The sequence below is a fragment of the Saccoglossus kowalevskii genome, chromosome 5, assembly GCF_978046115.1.
Source record: "Saccoglossus kowalevskii chromosome 5, keSacKowa6.1, whole genome shotgun sequence".
Classification (NCBI taxonomy): domain Eukaryota; kingdom Metazoa; phylum Hemichordata; class Enteropneusta; family Harrimaniidae; genus Saccoglossus; species Saccoglossus kowalevskii.
The window spans coordinates 3,803,116-3,818,824 of record NC_140645.1 but is presented as its reverse complement, the minus strand read 5'-3'; the positions used below and the strand labels follow the sequence as shown (position 1 = coordinate 3,818,824).

The 15,709-nt window shown below is 34.5% G+C and overlaps 3 long non-coding RNA genes across 3 annotated transcripts; all 3 read right to left on the bottom strand.

Moving 5' to 3' along the window:
• Positions 1-392: 392 nt before the first annotated feature.
• LOC146742830 (uncharacterized) lies at positions 393-1,256 on the bottom strand. Its single transcript, XR_014929470.1, has 2 exons — positions 1,105-1,256; positions 393-705 (listed from the first exon to the last, which is right to left on the bottom strand). It is a non-coding gene; the product is annotated as an uncharacterized LOC146742830 (long non-coding RNA).
• Positions 1,257-6,660: 5,404 nt separating this feature from the next.
• Positions 6,661-7,525, bottom strand: LOC146742829 (uncharacterized). Its single transcript, XR_014929469.1, has 2 exons — positions 7,374-7,525; positions 6,661-6,973 (listed from the first exon to the last, which is right to left on the bottom strand). It is a non-coding gene; the product is annotated as an uncharacterized LOC146742829 (long non-coding RNA).
• Positions 7,526-12,969: 5,444 nt separating this feature from the next.
• LOC146742828 (uncharacterized) lies at positions 12,970-13,833 on the bottom strand. The gene is made up of 2 exons (XR_014929468.1): positions 13,682-13,833; positions 12,970-13,282 (listed from the first exon to the last, which is right to left on the bottom strand). It is a non-coding gene; the product is annotated as an uncharacterized LOC146742828 (long non-coding RNA).
• Positions 13,834-15,709: the final 1,876 nt, after the last annotated feature.

Below are 15,709 nucleotides of genomic sequence, written 5' to 3'. Positions count from 1 at the left end.
TACTTTGCCATACTTTTCAGTACTTTGCCACTACTTTGCTGTACTTTTCAGTACTTTGCCACTACTTTGCAGTACTTTGCCATACTTTGCCACTATTTTGCCATACTTTGCAGTACTTTGCAGTACTTTGCTGTACTTTGCCGTACTTTGCCATACTTTGCCACTACTTTGCAGTACTTTGCCACTACTGTGCCACTACTTTGCCATTACTTTGTCGTACTTTGCCACTACTTTGTCATACTTTGCCACTACTTTGCCGTACTTTGCCACTACTTTGCCACTACTTAGCCAGTGTTCTCCCCAGAAAAATGTATCAGAGTGGCGGCTAATTTGCATATAATTTACATATCATTAGCATTTGTCTAAAGATAAAGAAAACAATAATGACAGGCTTGCATGGATGAAAATGTGTCTTTATTTTTTAACAAATTTATGTAGAAGATTAAATGAATCTGCTGCTGTGTGATTTCTATGTAATGTTGATTCTTCGGACTTTCATGGAAGCCCAGTGATCTGCAGCTTTTGAGAACGCCGTGATTTTCTTTGCTTCCCATTTCTATTAAATGACATGGCCTTCTTGTGCATCTCCGAGTGTGCGTGTTTATCGATAGCATATTTCGTAATAGTTATACATAGAATTCCATACCAAAGAACTATTTCTGGATGTTTTTAAGTTGAATTTTCCACATATGTGTCACAGCATTCCTAAAAGATAAGAAATAGGAGCGAATCAATACTTGTATTTAAAAAATATCGTCACGATCAACACGAAAATAAACAAATTGCCGCCATTTTGAAAAGTCGCTAAACTTAAAAATTGCCACGATAAACTTTACCCAACTATTTCAAAACACAATACTAGTATTAGTTACTTTGATAAATCGTAGCCAACAATTTTTGAACTTCCAGAAAGAAAGTCGTTTCCAAAAAAATGTTTCGACGATCGGCAAAAAATGAAGCCATACAAAAATTTACTAAACTAGGTCTTTGCCACTACTTTGCAGTACTTTGCCATTACTTTGCAGTACTTTGCACACTATTCATTACTTTGCCACTACTTTGTCGTACTTTTCAGTACTTCGCCACTACTTTGCAGTACTTTACCTCTACTTTGCCATACTTTGCCACTACTTTGCCATACTTTGCCTTTTTTTGCCACTACTTTGCCGTAATTTGCCACTACTTTGCCGTACTTTGCCATACTTTGCCACTAGTTTGCCGTACTTTGCCACTAGTTTGCCGTACTTTGCCATACTTTGCCATACTTTGCCACTACTTTGCCACTACTTTGCAGTACTTTGCCACTACTTTGCCACTACTTTGCCACTACTTTGCAGTACTTTTTAGTACTTTGCCACGTCTGGTATTATCATTGATCCTTCTGCCCTTCATAAATCCCTTTTGGTTCTCATTAATAATTGATGGTAATATTAATTTCATTCTATTTGCCAAACACGCTGAGCCAACCTTATAATTCGTGTTCAGTAAAGATATCGGACGCCAGTTTTTCAAAAAGAATCTGTTCTTGTTTGGTTTAGGCAGACAAGTTATAATGGCCTTTTTCTGTGTTGTACTTAATTCTCCCTTTTCATAAGATTCATTTAGACTCATTAAAAGGTAAGGTGAAATATCTCTCCAAAAGAATTTGTAAAATTCACTGGGGAAACCGTCTGAACCAGGTGTTTTTCCATTGACCATATTTTTCAAAGCATTGGCACATTCTTGTATTGTAGCTTTCCCTCAAACGAATTTCTTTCCTCCGTTGATAATTTTGGTGTATTTGTTTTTAGAAATGAACAATTTTGATCAGAAATATTCCTGACTGTTTGATCGGCTGATTTATACAAGTTTTTGTAAAATTGTTTCATTTCTTTCAAAATTTTTCCTTGATCTAAAATTTCAGAACCATCTTCTTTAACCAGTTTTCCAATCGTTTTATTTACATACTGTCTTTTTTCCAGTGTACAAAAATATTTAGACGGTTTCTCCCCATAAAGAGAGTCATTTACCTTTGACCTTATCATACCGCCCTTCAACACTTGAGAGCGCATTTGTTCCAGTTCGGACTGTTTATTTTCAAGTTCTATCAGTTGTTCCTTTTGAATGTTTTTATTAATTTGTTGTATTTTAAGGTCAATTTCCTGTTCCAATAAATATTGTTTTTTATTATTTTCTCGTTTCCTATGACTGGAATACATTATAGTTTTGCCTCTGATATTTAGTTTTAAAACCTCGAAAAATAACTGGCTGGAAATAGAAAACTCCTCCGTATCTGGAACTTCTGCGCTTTCATCAATTGGACTGCTATTCACCATATAATCATTTACCGTTTCGAGCATTTACATGTGACCGAAAACATTCGCTTACGATGAAACTAAGTTGAATTTTACTTGCATTTCATAACAATTCAATGAATTTATTTTTTGTACGTTATTATAATTACTACTGAGTACTAATCAACAATTGCAACACTATGATAACGAGTAAGTTATTCACTTATTCACACTTCTTTTAGAATATACTATTCGTTACCAACAAAATAAAAAAAATGCATATTAAATGTTTTTTGGTTACTCTTTATTTCTTAGTCATGATATTGTACATTTTATGTATATGTAAATTATACAATATTTAGGCATTGAATCCTATGCAAAAAGTCTGTATATTTCTAGTATACAACAAATATACATTAATGAATTTGTATAAAGTGTATATACAAATAATGTACTGCCGTTTTCTTGTATGTATGAATTTTGTATACAAATAATGTACACAATTTCAAAAAAAGTATACTTTTTGTACAGAATATGTATACAATTAATATACTATTGGGGCGGACAATTTGGTAAGGGAATACACTTCCGCATTGCGTTGATAAAAATACTTCGTCAATAATCGGAAAACTTTGACTGTATGAAAGAGCATTTTCATTGGTTAATGAAAGACGTGACCTGTTAGGTCAAAGGAAGTTGTTCAGGTCAAATTATGATGAAACCATGGCGGGAAATAGCTTTGTAATGAGAGTTTGTGTACAATCTTGCCTTCGACCGTTTTCCCACGGACCCTACCCATTTTTTCACAGTATGTGAACCATATTGTAATAAAATTTTTGTTTTTTGTTCATATTTGTTCCTTCATTGTAAAAAAGTGTCGTTGAAATCATTGACAACTCATTTTGCATTTTTGTTTTCTCAAAAAGACGTAATATTCCAGTTCTGGAATGCCAGAAATGCTTGATTTTTGATGATTTTTTAGCACAAAAATGGCTGTCATTTGGCCATTTTGAATCAGATTCAGTCAAACCAATATATCTATGTCGTGATGTATAATGAATATATAAAATTTGATCATAATCAGTCAAATAATGTAGAAATACGGCTCCAGAAACACTTCATTAAAACAAAATGGCCGCCAGTCAGCCATTTTGAATCAAATTTGAAAAATAAAATGACATGTATCAGTAACCCATAATGAGATATGGCACTAGAACTGCATTCATTGAAGCAAAATGGCTGCCAGTCGGCCAATTAAATTGGATCTGAAAAATAAAATGGGGTGCATCAAGGTCCCATAATGTCTAACATATGTAAGTTTAAACAAAATTCATGCATAATTGCTTGATTTTGATGATTTTTAAGCACAAAATTGGCCACCATTCGGCCATCTTGAAACAGATCATGAAACAAATTGATGTGCATATGTACAATATTATGTATGAAGTTTGACTATTTTCATGTTTGTTATGAATTCATGGGGTGTAGGCCGAAACACAAAACAAATAAATTAGCCTAACAATTTTTTTCTTGTTTGTAAATGACTCTGCTGTACATTATAGATATGACTACTAATACCTTATCAAAGTTTTATGTGAATATTACTGATACATATATATAATAAATTTAGGTTTTTCTACTATTTTTTTTATACATTACCATTCCTGTTGATACCATGATTGACTATGATATGGTTCCCATTTATACCAGCTATCTTGATACAAATGAGAATGTTTGTTATATTTGTCACTGTATCTGTCATCATAATATCTATTTGGATACTGCATGTCATTGTAATGTTCAGGAAGATATCGTCCAACTTCTTTCTTTTGATTTAACTAATGAGGGTATTGCTTGTATGATTCGTCATAACGTCCACCTTGGTATTCTCTTTGACTGTAGTGATGGTTTTGATATCGGGTAATGACTTTATTAGTCCCCGTTCGGACGAAGTCCGAAAACGGGGACTTATGTTCTGCCCTGTGTGCGTTCGTGCGTCTATGCGTGCGTGCGTCCGTGATCACCTGTATCTCGAACATGCATGGACCGATTAAGTTCAAACTTCACTCATACATCACACATTATATGGGACATATGCACATGCATTTTTTTCATGATCCGATTAATGATAGCCAAATGGCGGCCGTTCTAAGGCCAAAAATGCATTGAAATCGCACATTTTCACCATTCCGGACCCGTATCTCAGTTATGCATGGACGGATTTCGTTCAAATTTGGTACATACATTAAACATAACAGGACCTTGATGCACGTCATTTTTTTTACCGAATCAAGTTCGAAATGGCCGACTGGCGGCCATTTTGTTTTAAAGAATTCAGTTCTGGATCCATATCTGAGACATGTCTGGATTGATCAATTTCAAACTTCACACACACATGGTACATTATGTCACAAATAGATATGTGCATTTGTTTCATGATCCGCTTAACAATAGCTGAATGATGGCCATTTTAAGGCCGAAAATGCATCAAAATCACGTATTTTCATAATTCCAGAACCGGATCTCAGTCATGCATGGATTGATTTTGTTCAGATTTAGTACAATGTGTTGTACGCATGCAGGTGCATTTCGGATCAGACCACTGAAAGTGGTCTGAGATTTCGGTCATGATCTGCTTTGAATGTATATGTCACTCAAATATGAACAGAACAGGGACGTGTCATTTGTTTTCTTGTCTGTTTAGCTATAATCTTTGTGGTTGTTCAGAATTCTTGGTGAATCTGCTGCTGTGTCTACGACTGTTATTGCTGTTTCTGTGTTGCCCTGTGTAGAATACTGCGTTCAGGTTGTCTATTAATATTTTGTCCATGTGTGAAACTATTTCTTGCTTGATACAAGTGAATATTTCTCACTGTACGTTTGATGTCAGCAACAAATAGTCTAGTACCAGTAGTGTTAAGATGAATCCCATCACTTGTATACATGTCTTTAGTGTGACTTAATTAGTTTTCTATGTTCTACATAGGTACAGTCAGCTGTTTCACATTTAACTTTCATACTTTGGTCAATTTCATTTATCACAGTGTTCACATTTTTTTCACTGCCATGGCTTGGTAATAGACTTGATATTACAATCCTTGCATTGGTAAACACATTCTTGGTGTTATTGATTAACCGGATTCTTTGATCAAATTTCCGTTCCTGTCTGAGCTACTATTAAGTTATTACGCCAAGTCTCGTTAATTTTATGTAACTGTTGCACTCTATGAATGAGGTATTTCCAAAGGTCAGGGTTCGTTTAATTTTTATCAACTCGTCTCGTCAGTAGTAGAATGAAACCTGTTTCTATTTACAATAGTTTCCTTTTTATTTCGATTTTTCTTACCGACATTTGAGCAATTGAGTAGTAAAAACTGCAAATAGCCGTTGTGTAGCAAAATTTCACCGGTGATCGTGAAAAACTGCGTGATACAAATTTCTTTTTTTAAAGATTTGAGGAAAGGTAAATTTAGACTCAACCCACTCAATGGTGGAAATGATATAACACAACACCATGACAAGGTTTGACTCCATGGACGATTAAACATATTGTAAATATTTGTATTTTATTTTTTTATCTGATGATTGAACATCAGCAAGCGTTGGTGTATGATGGATGTGGCATGTCGTCATGATGCAATAGCCATTTTTGTGGACTATTTACGTCACTTTCATAAAACGGGCATTATCTCTGTTTGTGTTTTTTGGTTGATCATGGAGATTGAAAATTAAATGGCTCCCATAGTTTTTGTCAGTTTGTCTTGAAATTTTCACACTATTTCACAGTACTTTGCCACTACTTTGCCACTACTTTGCAGTACTTTGCCACTACTTTGCCATACTTTGCCATACTTTGCCACTACTTTGCCGTACTTTACCACTACTTTGCCGTACTTTACCACTACTTTACCACTACTTTGCCATACTGTGCCATACTGTGCCATACTGTGCCATACTTTGCTATACTTTGCCGTACTTTGCTGTACTTTGCCACTACTTTGCCATACTTTTCAGTACTTTGCCACTACTTTGCTGTACTTTTCAGTACTTTGCCACTACTTTGCAGTACTTTGCCATACTTTGCCACTATTTTGCCATACTTTGCAGTACTTTGCTGTACTTTGCCGTACTTTGCCATACTTTGCCACTACTTTGCAGTACTTTGCCACTACTGTGCCACTACTTTGCCACTACTTTGCCATTACTTTGTCGTACTTTGCCACTACTTTGTCATACTTTGCCACTACTTTGCCGTACTTTGCCACTACTTTGCCACTACTTAGCCAGTGTTCTCCCCAGAAAAATGTATCAGAGTGGTGGCTAATTTGCATATAATTTACATATCATTAGCATTTGTCTAAAGATAAAGAAAACAATAATGACAGGCTTGCATGGATGAAAATGTGTCTTTATTTTTTAACAAATTTATGTAGAAGATTAAATGAATCTGCTGCTGTGTGATTTCTATGTAATGTTGATTCTTCGGACTTTCATGGAAGCCCAGTGATCTGCAGCTTTTGAGAACGCCGTGATTTTCTTTGCTTCCCACTTCTATTAAATGACATGGCCTTCTTGTGCATCTCCGAGTGTGCGTGTTTATCGATAGCATATTTCGTAATAGTTATACATAGAATTCCATACCAAAGAACTATTTCTGGATGTTTTTAAGTTGAATTTTCCACATATGTGTCACAGCATTCCTAAAAGATAAGAAATAGGAGCGAATCAATACTTGTATTTAAAAAAATATCGTCACGATCAACACGAAAATAAACAAATTGCCGCCATTTTGAAAAGTCGCTAAACTTAAAAATTGCCACGATAAACTTTACCCAACTATTTCAAAACACAATACTAGTATTAGTTACTTTGATAAATCGTAGCCAACAATTTTTGAACTTCCAGAAAGAAGGTTGTTTCCAAAAAAATGTTTCGACGATCGGCAAAAAATGAAGCCATACAAAAATTTACTAAACTAGGTCTTTGCCACTACTTTGCAGTACTTTGCCATTACTTTGCAGTACTTTGCACACTATTCATTACTTTGCCACTACTTTGTCGTACTTTTCAGTACTTCGCCACTACTTTGCAGTACTTTACCTCTACTTTGCCATACTTTGCCACTACTTTGCCATACTTTGCCTTTTTTTGCCACTACTTTGCCGTAATTTGCCACTACTTTGCCGTACTTTGCCATACTTTGCCACTAGTTTGCCGTACTTTGCCACTAGTTTGCCGTACTTTGCCATACTTTGCCATACTTTGCCACTACTTTGCCACTACTTTGCAGTACTTTGCCACTACTTTGCCACTACTTTGCAGTACTTTTTAGTACTTTGCCACGTCTGGTATTATCATTGATCCTTCTGCCCTTCATAAATCCCTTTTGGTTCTCATTAATAATTGATGGTAATATTAATTTCATTCTATTTGCCAAACACGCTGAGCCAATCTTATAATTCGTGTTCAGTAAAGATATCGGACGCCAGTTTTTCAAAAAGAATCTGTTCTTGTTTGGTTTAGGCAGACAAGTTATAATGGCCTTTTTCTGTGTTGTACTTAATTCTCCCTTTTCATAAGATTCATTTAGACTCATTAAAAGGTAAGGTGAAATATCTCTCCAAAAGAATTTGTAAAATTCACTGGGGAAACCGTCTGAACCAGGTGTTTTTCCATTGACCATATTTTTCAAAGCATTGGCACATTCTTGTATTGTAGCTTTCCCTCAAACGAATTTCTTTCCTCCGTTGATAATTTTGGTGTATTTGTTTTTAGAAATGAACAATTTTGATCAGAAATATCCCTGACTGTTTGATCGGCTGATTTATACAAGTTTTTGTAAAATTGTTTCATTTCTTTCAAAATTTTTCCTTGATCTAAAATTTCAGAACCATCTTCTTTAACCAGTTTTCCAATCGTTTTATTTACATACTGTCTTTTTTCCAGTGTACAAAAATATTTAGACGGTTTCTCCCCATAAAGAGAGTCATTTACCTTTGACCTTATCATACCGCCCTTCAACACTTGAGAGCGCATTTGTTCCAGTTCGGACTGTTTATTTTCAAGTTCTATCAGTTGTTCCTTTTGAATGTTTTTATTAATTTGTTGTATTTTAAGGTCAATTTCCTGTTCCAATAAATATTGTTTTTTATTATTTTCTCGTTTCCTATGACTGGAATACATTATAGTTTTGCCTCTGATATTTAGTTTTAAAACCTCGAAAAATAACTGGCTGGAAATAGAAAACTCCTCCGTATCTGGAACTTCTGCGCTTTCATCAATTGGACTGCTATTCACCATATAATCATTTACCGTTTCGAGCATTTACATGTGACCGAAAACATTCGCTTACGATGAAACTAAGTTGAATTTTACTTGCATTTCATAACAATTCAATGAATTTATTTTTTGTACGTTATTATAATTACTACTGAGTACTAATCAACAATTGCAACACTATGATAACGAGTAAGTTATTCACTTATTCACACTTCTTTTAGAATATACTATTCGTTACCAACAAAATAAAAAAAATGCATATTAAATGTTTTTTGGTTACTCTTTATTTCTTAGTCATGATATTGTACATTTTATGTATATGTAAATTATACAATATTTAGGCATTGAATCCTATGCAAAAAGTCTGTATATTTCTAGTATACAACAAATATACATTAATGAATTTGTATAAAGTGTGTATACAAATAATGTACTGCCGTTTTCTTGTATGTATGAATTTTGTATACAAATAATGTACACAATTTCAAAAAAGTATACTTTTTGTACAGAATATGTATACAATTAATATACTATTGGGGCGGACAATTTGGTAAGGGAATACACTTCCGCATTGCGTTGATAAAAATACTTCGTCAATAATCGGAAAACTTCGACTGTATGAAAGAGCATTTTCATTGGTTAATGAAAGACGTGACCTGTTAGGTCAAAGGAAGTTGTTCAGGTCAAATTATGATGAAACCATGGTGGGAAATAGCTTTGTAATGAGAGTTTGTGTACAATCTTGCCTTCGACCGTTTTCCCACGGACCCTACCCATTTTTTCACAGTATGTGAACCATATTGTAATAAAATTTTTGTTTTTTGTTCATATTTGTTCCTTCATTGTAAAAAAGTGTCGTTGAAATCATTGACAACTCATTTTGCATTTTTGTTTTCTCAAAAAGACGTAATATTCCAGTTCTGGAATGCCAGAAATGCTTGATTTTTGATGATTTTTTAGCACAAAAATGGCTGTCATTTGGCCATTTTGAATCAGATTCAGTCAAACCAATATATCTATGTCGTGATGTATAATGAATATATAAAATTTGATCATAATCAGTCAAATAATGTAGAAATACGGCTCCAGAAACACTTCATTAAAACAAAATGGCCGCCAGTCAGCCATTTTGAATCAAATTTGAAAAATAAAATGACATGTATCAGTAACCCATAATGAGATATGGCACTAGAACTGCATTCATTGAAGCAAAATGGCTGCCAGTCGGCCAATTAAATTGGATCTGAAAAATAAAATGGGGTGCATCAAGGTCCCATAATGTCTAACATATGTAAGTTTAAACAAAATTCATGCATAATTGCTTGATTTTGATGATTTTTAAGCACAAAATTGGCCACCATTCGGCCATCTTGAAACAGATCATGAAACAAATTGATGTGCATATGTACAATATTATGTATGAAGTTTGATTATTTTCATGTTTGTTATGAATTCATGGGGTGTAGGCCGAAACACAAAACAAATAAATTAGCCTAACAATTTTTTTCTTGTTTGTAAATGACTCTGCTGTACATTATAGATATGACTACTAATACCTTATCAAAGTTTTATGTGAATATTACTGATACATATATATAATAAATTTAGGTTTTTCTACTATTTTTTTTATACATTACCATTCCTGTTGATACCATGATTGACTATGATATGGTTCCCATTTATACCAGCTATCTTGATACAAATGAGAATGTTTGTTATATTTGTCACTGTATCTGTCATCATAATATCTATTTGGATACTGCATGTCATTGTAATGTTCACTAAGATATCGTCCAACTTCTTTCTTTTGATTTAACTAATGAGGGTATTGCTTGTATGATTCGTCATAACGTCCACCTTGGTATTCTCTTTGACTGTAGTGATGGTTTTGATATCGGGTAATGACTTTATTAGTCCCCGTTCGGACGAAGTCCGAAAACGGGGACTTATGTTCTGCCCTGTGTGCGTTCGTGCGTCTATGCGTGCGTGCGTCCGTGATCACCTGTATCTCGAACATGCATGGACCGATTAAGTTCAAACTTCACTCATACATCACACATTATATGGGACATATGCACATGCATTTTTTTCATGATCCGATTAATGATAGCCAAATGGCGGCCGTTCTAAGGCCAAAAATGCATTGAAATCACACATTTTCACCATTCCGGACCCGTATCTCAGTTATGCATGGACGGATTTCGTTCAAATTTGGTACATACATTAAACATAACAGGACCTTGATGCACGTCATTTTTTTTACCGAATCAAGTTCGAAATGGCCGACTGGCGGCCATTTTGTTTTAAAGAATTCAGTTCTGGATCCATATCTGAGACATGTCTGGATTGATCAATTTCAAACTTCACACACACATGGTACATTATGTCACAAATAGATATGTGCATTTGTTTCATGATCCGCTTAACAATAGCTGAATGATGGCCATTTTAAGGCCGAAAATGCATCAAAATCACGTATTTTCATAATTCCAGAACCGGATCTCAGTCATGCATGGATGGATTTTGTTCAGATTTAGTACAATGTGTTGTACGCATGCAGGTGCATTTCGGATCAGACCACTGAAAGTGGTCTGAGATTTCGGTCATGATCTGCTTTGAATGTATATGTCACTCAAATATGAACAGAACAGGGACGTGTCATTTGTTTTCTTGTCTGTTTAGCTATAATCTTTGTGGTTGTTCAGAATTCTTGGTGAATCTGCTGCTGTGTCTACGACTGTTATTGCTGTTTCTGTGTTGCCCTGTGTAGAATACTGCGTTCAGGTTGTCTATTAATATTTTGTCCATGTGTGAAACTATTTCTTGCTTGATACAAGTGAATATTTCTCACTGTACGTTTGATGTCAGCAACAAATAGTCTAGTACCAGTAGTGTTAAGATGAATCCCATCACTTGTATACATGTCTTTAGTGTGACTTAATTAGTTTTCTATGTTCTACATAGGTACAGTCAGCTGTTTCACATTTAACTTTCATACTTTGGTCAATTTCATTTATCACAGTGTTCACATTTTTTTCACTGCCATGGCTTGGTAATAGACTTGATATTACAATCCTTGCATTGGTAAACACATTCTTGGTGTTATTGATTAACCGGATTCTTTGATCAAATTTCCGTTCCTGTCTGAGCTACTATTAAGTTATTACGCCAAGTCTCGTTAATTTTATGTAACTGTTGCACTCTATGAATGAGGTATTTCCAAAGGTCAGGGTTCGTTTAATTTTTATCAACTCGTCTCGTCAGTAGTAGAATGAAACCTGTTTCTATTTACAATAGTTTCCTTTTTATTTCGATTTTTCTTACCGACATTTGAGCAATTGAGTAGTAAAAACTGCAAATAGCCGTTGTGTAGCAAAATTTCATCGGTGATCGTGAAAAACTGCGTGATACAAATTTCTTTTTTTAAAGATTTGAGGAAAGGTAAATTTAGACTCAACCCACTCAATGGTGGAAATGATATAACACAACACCATGACAAGGTTTGACTCCATGGACGATTAAACATATTGTAAATATTTGTATTTTATTTTTTTATCTGATGATTGAACATCAGCAAGCGTTGGTGTATGATGGATGTGGCATGTCGTCATGATGCAATAGCCATTTTTGTGGACTATTTACGTCACTTTCATAAAACGGGCATTATCTCTGTTTGTGTTTTTTGGTTGATCATGGAGATTGAAAATTAAATGGCTCCCATAGTTTTTGTCAGTTTGTCTTGAAATTTTCACACTATTTCACAGTACTTTGCCACTACTTTGCCACTACTTTGCAGTACTTTGCCACTACTTTGCCATACTTTGCCATACTTTGCCATACTTTGCCATACTTTGCCACTACTTTGCCACTACTTTGCCGTACTTTACCACTACTTTGCCGTACTTTACCACTACTTTACCACTACTTTGCCATACTGTGCCATACTGTGCCATACTTTGCTATACTTTGCCGTACTTTGCTGTACTTTGCCACTACTTTGCCATACTTTTCAGTACTTTGCCACTACTTTGCCATACTTTTCAGTACTTTGCCACTACTTTGCTGTACTTTTCAGTACTTTGCCACTACTTTGCAGTACTTTGCCATACTTTGCCACTATTTTGCCATACTTTGCAGTACTTTGCTGTACTTTGCCGTACTTTGCCATACTTTGCCACTACTTTGCAGTACTTTGCCACTACTGTGCCACTACTTTGCCACTACTTTGCCATTACTTTGTCGTACTTTGCCACTACTTTGTCATACTTTGCCACTACTTTGCCGTACTTTGCCACTACTTTGCCACTACTTAGCCAGTGTTCTCCCCAGAAAAATGTATCAGAGTGGTGGCTAATTTGCATATAATTTACATATCATTAGCATTTGTCTAAAGATAAAGAAAACAATAATGACAGGCTTGCATGGATGAAAATGTGTCTTTATTTTTTAACAAATTTATGTAGAAGATTAAATGAATCTGCTGCTGTGTGATTTCTATGTAATTTTGATTCTTCGGACTTTCATGGAAGCCCAGTGATCTGCAGCTTTTGAGAACGCCGTGATTTTCTTTGCTTCCCACTTCTATTAAATGACATGGCCTTCTTGTGCATCTCCGAGTGTGCGTGTTTATCGATAGCATATTTCGTAATAGTTATACATAGAATTCCATACCAAAGAACTATTTCTGGATGTTTTTAAGTTGAATTTTCCACATATGTGTCACAGCATTCCTAAAAGATAAGAAATAGGAGCGAATCAATACTTGTATTTAAAAAATATCGTCACGATCAACACAAAAATAAACAAATTGCCGCCATTTTGAAAAGTCGCTAAACTTAAAAATTGCCACGATAAACTTTACCCAACTATTTCAAAACACAATACTAGTATTAGTTACTTTGATAAATCGTAGCCAACAATTTTTGAACTTCCAGAAAGAAGGTTGTTTCCAAAAAAATGTTTCGACGATCGGCAAAAAATGAAGCCATACAAAAATTTACTAAACTAGGTCTTTGCCACTACTTTGCAGTACTTTGCCATTACTTTGCAGTACTTTGCACACTATACATTACTTTGCCACTACTTTGTCGTACTTTTCAGTACTTCGCCACTACTTTGCAGTACTTTACCTCTACTTTGCCATACTTTGCCACTACTTTGCCATACTTTGCCTTTTTTTGCCACTACTTTGCCGTAATTTGCCACTACTTTGCCGTACTTTGCCATACTTTGCCACTAGTTTGCCGTACTTTGCCACTAGTTTGCCGTACTTTGCCATACTTTGCCATACTTTGCCACTACTTTGCCACTACTTTGCAGTACTTTGCCACTACTTTGCCACTACTTTGCCACTACTTTGCAGTACTTTTTAGTACTTTGCCACGTCTGGTATTATCATTGATCCTTCTGCCCTTCATAAATCCCTTTTGGTTCTCATTAATAATTGATGGTAATATTAATTTCATTCTATTTGCCAAACACGCTGAGCCAATCTTATAATTCGTGTTCAGTAAAGATATCGGACGCCAGTTTTTCAAAAAGAATCTGTTCTTGTTTGGTTTAGGCAGACAAGTTATAATGGTCTTTTTCTGTGTTGTACTTAATTCTCCCTTTTCATAAGATTCATTTAGACTCATTAAAAGGTAAGGTGAAATATCTCTCCAAAAGAATTTGTAAAATTCACTGGGGAAACCGTCTGAACCAGGTGTTTTTCCATTGACCATATTTTTCAAAGCATTGGCACATTCTTGTATTGTAGCTTTCCCTCAAACGAATTTCTTTCCTCCGTTGATAATTTTGGTGTATTTGTTTTTAGAAATGAACAATTTTGATCAGAAATATCCCTGACTGTTTGATTGGCTGATTTATACAAGTTTTTGTAAAATTGTATCATTTCTTTCAAAATTTTTCCTTGATCTAAAATTTCAGAACCATCTTCTTTAACCAGTTTTCCAATCGTTTTATTTACATACTGTCTTTTTTCCAGTGTACAAAAATATTTAGACGGGTTCTCCCCATAAAGAGAGTCATTTACCTTTGACCTTATCATACCGCCCTTCAACACTTGAGAGCGCATTTGTTCCAGTTCGGACTGTTTATTTTCAAGTTCTATCAGTTGTTCCTTTTGAATGTTTTTATTAATTTGTTGTATTTTAAGGTCAATTTCCTGTTCCAATAAATATTGTTTTTTATTATTTTCTCGTTTCCTATGACTGGAATACATTATAGTTTTGCCTCTGATATTTAGTTTTAAAACCTCGAAAAATAACTGGCTGGAAATAGAAAACTCCTCCGTATCTGGAACTTCTGCGCTTTCATCAATTGGACTGCTATTCACCATATAATCATTTACCGTTTCGAGCATTTACATGTGACCGAAAACATTCGCTTACGATGAAACTAAGTTGAATTTTACTTGCATTTCATAACAATTCAATGAATTTATTTTTTGTACGTTATTATAATTACTACTGAGTACTAATCAACAATTGCAACACTATGATAACGAGTAAGTTATTCACTTATTCACACTTCTTTTAGAATATACTATTCGTTACCAACAAAATAAAAAAAATGCATATTAAATGTTTTTTGGTTACTCTTTATTTCTTAGTCATGATATTGTACATTTTATGTATATGTAAATTATACAATATTTAGGCATTGAATCCTATGCAAAAAGTCTGTATATTTCTAGTATACAACAAATATACATTAATGAATTTGTATAAAGTGTGTATACAAATAATGTACTGCCGTTTTCTTGTATGTATGAATTTTGTATACAAATAATGTACACAATTTCAAAAAAGTATACTTTTTGTACAGAATATGTATACAATTAATATACTATTGGGGCGGACAATTTGGTAAGGGAATACACTTCCGCATTGCGTTGATAAAAATACTTCGTCAATAATCGGAAAACTTCGACTGTATGAAAGAGCATTTTCATTGGTTAATGAAAGACGTGACCTGTTAGGTCAAAGGAAGTTGTTCAGGTCAAATTATGATGAAACCATGGCGGGAAATAGCTTTGTAATGAGAGTTTGTGTACAATCTTGCCTTCGACCGTTTTCCCACGGACCCTACCCATTTTTTCACAGTATGTGAACCATATTGTAATAAAATTTTTGTTTTTTGTTCATATTCGTTCC